The sequence below is a fragment of the Phasianus colchicus genome, chromosome 1, assembly GCF_987193195.1.
Source record: "Phasianus colchicus chromosome 1, bPhaCol1.hap1.1, whole genome shotgun sequence".
Taxonomy (NCBI): Eukaryota; Metazoa; Chordata; class Aves; order Galliformes; family Phasianidae; genus Phasianus; species Phasianus colchicus.
This window is the reverse complement of record NC_143436.1, coordinates 97078934-97084165: the sequence shown is the minus strand read 5'-3', so window position 1 is coordinate 97084165 and position 5232 is coordinate 97078934. Positions and strand designations below refer to the sequence as shown.

At 41.1% G+C, this 5232-nt stretch overlaps 1 long non-coding RNA gene across 1 annotated transcript; it reads right to left on the bottom strand.

Annotated features, from left to right (window-relative positions):
* Positions 1 to 44: 44 nt before the first annotated feature.
* LOC149919891 (uncharacterized) lies at positions 45 to 4373 on the bottom strand. The gene is made up of 3 exons (XR_016463741.1): positions 4333 to 4373; positions 3988 to 4054; positions 45 to 1101 (listed from the first exon to the last, which is right to left on the bottom strand). It is a non-coding gene; the product is annotated as an uncharacterized LOC149919891 (long non-coding RNA).
* Positions 4374 to 5232: the final 859 nt, after the last annotated feature.

Genomic DNA, 5232 nt, shown 5'->3' with positions numbered 1-5232 from the left:
AACACTGTAGGTAGCAAAATTGTGAAATAATTATTTGTAATTATTGACACATAGGAGCTGCATGCTTAGCTGGACACCAGACACTCCAGTGACCTCAATTATACAAAGTTAGAAGACATTCATTTTCTTCAAACACAGGAAATACATGCTTCAAATGTACAATATTTTTACATTTCCTTCTTCCCTGACTCTCTTGGCTATTCTGATTCTTCCTGTCGCCTTGATATTGGAATGAAGTTAGCCTGTACTTCAAGTACCAAACAGCAGAAGGTAAAGTGAAGTCAGTCTTCCCATTTCTTGTGCTACAGGAGTGGGAGGACTTAGCCCAAACTATCCCCTTTTAGTGCCTTAATAACATGTGCAGTTTATTACAGTAACTATGACAAAGCCAAAGCTTGTGTGTAGTCAGCCAGATAATTAAGCAGCTACCTAGGTAGCACATACTATCTTCTTTTGCTATTCCTGAAGGATCATGTGTGTCACAGAAAATGTAGGCTCAGGTTTTCCATGCTTTTTGAATATAATCTTTGGCAACACTTAAAATCTGTAACTATTTCTGGCTTGTCAGTAAAGCTTAAAAAAAAAAAAAAGATATAGCCACCACAGGAGAATACTTTATTATGCTATCTCCTGAACCAAATAGTTTCAACTCATTGGAATTCAAGTAATTAAATGCTCGAGCAACTTCTGCAACTCTAGACAAGAACTCACGGACGTATAGTCAAGTACAAAGTGAGCAAGGCAAATACCGTTCCAACTTCTGCTCTTTCCCATCTGATAGTTAGTTTGGTCATTCTTTACTGCCCACTTGAGGTACTGCTGTGGAAGGAACACTGATGAATCATCTTTCTGTCTAGCAATACTGTTGAAACAGATCAGACAGATCAGCATTTTTTTGCTTCAGTAAACTTAACCCCGAGTCCAGGAAAATACCACCAAAGTCACACTGGCATAAGACAAATTCTTTGGGCTCTCTGATGAACTGGAATCTGCAAGTTATTTATCACAGAAGGATATATCTTTGCTTTGTAAGGAAACATTGGAAGCATGCTTCTGCAAGATAGACACTTGTTCTTTAAAAGTTGCTTTGCATCCCTAGGACTGAAAGAGACATGAAGAGTACATGAGTATCTTACAGTTGATATTTTTTTAGAAAAAGTAAACTTCTAATTTTCCAAAGTTTCCATGTATGACTTTCCCTCCCCCCCAGTCAAAATCACAATCAGGATCAAATGTTCTTAGAAACATCTCACAAAGAGTGTTGCTTTTTGGACAAGAATTTTAAATATAGATTCCTTAAGTTGGGTTCCCAAAGGCCATGTTTAGGCACCTGTTTGCTTTGAAGAGCACTGAGCAGCCAACCTCTCAACATGATTTCTCCTAGGAGTCTGGCACCACAGCAAAGCAGACAGATGCTTAATTATAGTCTGGGGAGCTCCTTGTTAAGTTGTTACTTTAGAAAGTCTTGGCCTTTATCCCTTCTCACAGGTGGGAAATCTTGTCCTTTTTACTTTAGTTTGGAAACCTTTGCCCTTTCTTTTCCTCCTAAGATTTATATATGCACATTTATATACATGTACACATACATAAAGAAAATAGTTTTTTTAAAAACATATGTTATAGTAAAATAATGCATGTATAATATTAATACATATCTTTAAGATCATACACTACAGCAGAATGTCTTAAAGAACAACCTTCCTATCTTTGGAGAGGCAACTACAACCTAAGCAAAGAAAAAGTGTTTCCCCACATCTTAGCAATCCTAACAATAATTTGGAGATCCATGTAGATATGACAAATATAGATGTCCAGACCCAAGATGGACACCTGGGACACACCACTAATTATGGGCTTCCACCTGGACATAGAGTCACTAACCACAGCCCTCTAGCTTCAACCTTCCAACCAATTCCTTATTTACCAAATAGTCCACCCTTCAAATCCGTACCTCTCCAATTTAGAGAAAAGGATGCAGAGGAAGACCAAGTCAAAGACCTTGCAGAAGTCCAGATAGGTGACACCAGTTATTCACCCTTTGTCCACCGATGCCATGACTCCATCACAGCAGGCCACCAGATTGGTCAGGCACAAACTTCCTTTGGTGAAGCCAGCTGTCTCAGATCACCTGCTTGTCCCTCACATGCCTTAACAGGTCTTCTAGCAGAATCTGTTCCATGACTTTCTCGGACACAGATGTGAGGCTCATGGGCCTGTAGTTCTAGTTCCCCCTCCTTCCTCCTTTTCTTGTAAATGGGAATGACATGTTCCTTTTTCCAGTCCCTGGGAACTTCACCTGACAATCACAACTTTTCAAATATGATGGAGAGCAGCTCAGCCAGCTCCCTTAGGACTCTGGGGTGCACGTCACCTGGCCTCTTGGGCTTGTACATATTCAGCCTCATTAGTTGCTGTCAGATTTGCTCCACCCTTAAAGTCAAGGAGGGTTTGCTCCCCCAGTTCCCACCTAGAGGTATAGGTTCAGGGAAGTGAAAATCCTGGCTGCTAATGAAGACTAAGGCAAAGAACTCACTGAGCACCTCAGCTTTCTCCATGTTTGTTGCAGCCAGTTTTCCTTTGTCATTTAGCAAGGGAAACAGCTCTCTTTGGCCTGTCTCTTCTGATGTAAGCACCTGTATAATCTCTTTGTGTTGTTTTTAACATCGCAAGTTCAGTTTCATCTGTGCCTTAGCATTCCCAGTCCCATCTCTTCAAGTCCGGACAGCATCCCTGTATTCTTGCAGCAGGACACACCCTTACTTCCATTGCTGGTACATGCCCTTTCTTTTCACTCAGTTTGACCAGCAGGTCTTCACCAAGTCATGCCTGCTTTCTTGTTCAGGGGGATGGAGAACTCCTTCACTCTCAGAAAGACATCCTTAAAGAATAGCCAGCTTTGTTCCACTCCTTTGTCTCTAAGGACTTCTTCTCAAGAGATCTTGTTCTAAAATTCTTTAAACATCCTGAAGTTTTCTCTCTTGATGTTCAGAGTCCTGAGCCCACTCTTTGCTAGGCCCACGTTCCTCAAGGTCACAAACTCAACCAGAGATGGTCACTACAGTCCAGGCTATCTCTGATCTTAATGTTTTTAATTATATCCTCTACATTGGTGAACACTAGGTCCAGCAGCAGTTCATCTTTGGTTGGTCTGCCCATACTTGAAACAGAAAGTTATCATCAATGGACTCCAGGAATCTCCTGGATTACTTATAGCTTGCTGTGTAGTCTTGTCAGTGGATATCCAGGTGGATGAAACCCCCTATCAGAATGAGAGCCTGTGAGCATGAAAATTCTTGTAGCTGACACAGAAAGGCCTCATCAGCAGGCTTCTCTTGATCAGGTGGCCTATAGTATCCCCTCCCTGATATTAACTCACTGGCTCTCCTTCTGTTCATGGCTGTTTTTCAGAAGTATCTCCTTGCAGTCTACCTACTCCTTAACATAAAGGGCAACTCCCCCAGCTCTCCTACCTTGCCTATCCCTTCTAAAAAGTTTGTAGCCCTCAATAGTGATGTTCCAGGTGCATGAAGCATCCCATGCCTCTGTGATGGCAGTAAGATCAAAGTTTCCCAAGTGCACCAAGGTTTCCAACTCCCCTTTCCCCTTATTTCCCATGTTGTGTACATTGGTACAGAAGCATTTCAGCTTGGCTTTCAGATGCTCTGCCTTCCTAAAGGAGCCCTCCCATGAACCTCTGGGATAAATCTGAGGTTTTCCCCCCCACTTCTTCCTAAAACATTCCCTGGCTCTTCTCTGTCACTCAGCAGTACATCCCCTTCCCCCAGCAACTCTAGTTTAAAGCCCTCATAATGAGCCCAGCTAGCTTGCTGCCTAGTATATTCTCACCCCTCTGAGTCAACTGTGTCCTGTACCACATAACCATTCCTGGTTTATCAGAGCTGTTACCTATATCATAGAAGCTATAGCCTTGGACATGACACCACTAACGCAATCAGTCATTCAGCTGGTCAGTTCTCCTCCTCCTACCTGGATGCTAGTCTCCCACTGGTAGGACTGAGAAGAATGCCACCTGTGCTCCTAAACTCTTCAACACCTACCGAAGAGAAACAAAGTCCTTCTTGATATTTTTTAATTTCCTGGACGCAGCCTCATGTAACCCAACTTGAAAGATCAGTATGTTTTCAGACCCACAGAATTTAACAATTGCCAGTGCTCCTATCATTTTTGAACTTATTTGTATGCAGGCATCCACAGAACTGTATGGTAATGTGTATAAACAAAGAATATTAATATTATCATAATTATGAAAAAAACAAGAGAGTTAGGCAAAGCAGATTATAATAACAAAAAGAGAATAGATAGGATGCTTACCCGTATCCTGGGCTTGCTTATGAAACTCCAGCAGAGTGGATCTCTAGAAGAGATCCTTCCCCACTGGTAGTCAGTTCTTAAATGGGTCTAGGAGAGGTGGAGCCAGGCTGCACCCCTTCCAGCAGCACAGGTTAATTGCCTTCACCTGTGCTCCTGTGGCTGACTCATGGCTCACCTCAGGTGATCAATCACAGGTTCAGGCCATGATTCAGCAGTTTCCATACATAATGTTTTCTACAGTTTAAGCTTAATACGCACTTCCTTTAATCTTATATTGCAGTAACTTCAATGAAGTTCCCTACTTCTTCGCTAACAGTATTTATTTTTCTCTATATGTCTTTTCAATATTTTGATTAATGTTTTTTTTAGCTTATAGCTACACATCAGACACCTGCAATTTGTGATAAAGGAGTCCTATCTATTTTGTCTTTTTTCATGTGAAAGCTATATTATTGTTCTTTGTCTCCACTTTTGAACACTAATGCTCCCTTTCTCTGCAACGTCACACAGTATTCAAATCCCTGGTATATTAGAAATATATAGAGTGGGGTAACAGGGCTTTTCGACTTTTCAGAAAACTAGGTTTCGTATCAGTCTGAAGTCTCTTGCATGATAGCTTATTTAGAGATCAATAGGCTGTAAAGGAATGCATGCATGCATGCACATAGAAACTATACCGGGAGAGCAAAATGAATCTTTACAGGCCAGCATAACATAATCATCTTTAATGAAATGCTTCATCCCTTACTTCAGATTCAAAGTATGCTTGAATATTGAGTAACATAATAATCCCAAACAAAGGATCTGGATTCTCATTGATACTGAACTTACACTACAAAATCTAAAGTTTTAATTATTTATCAGCCAACACAGACACCTTGTAATGATAGTTTCATGCCT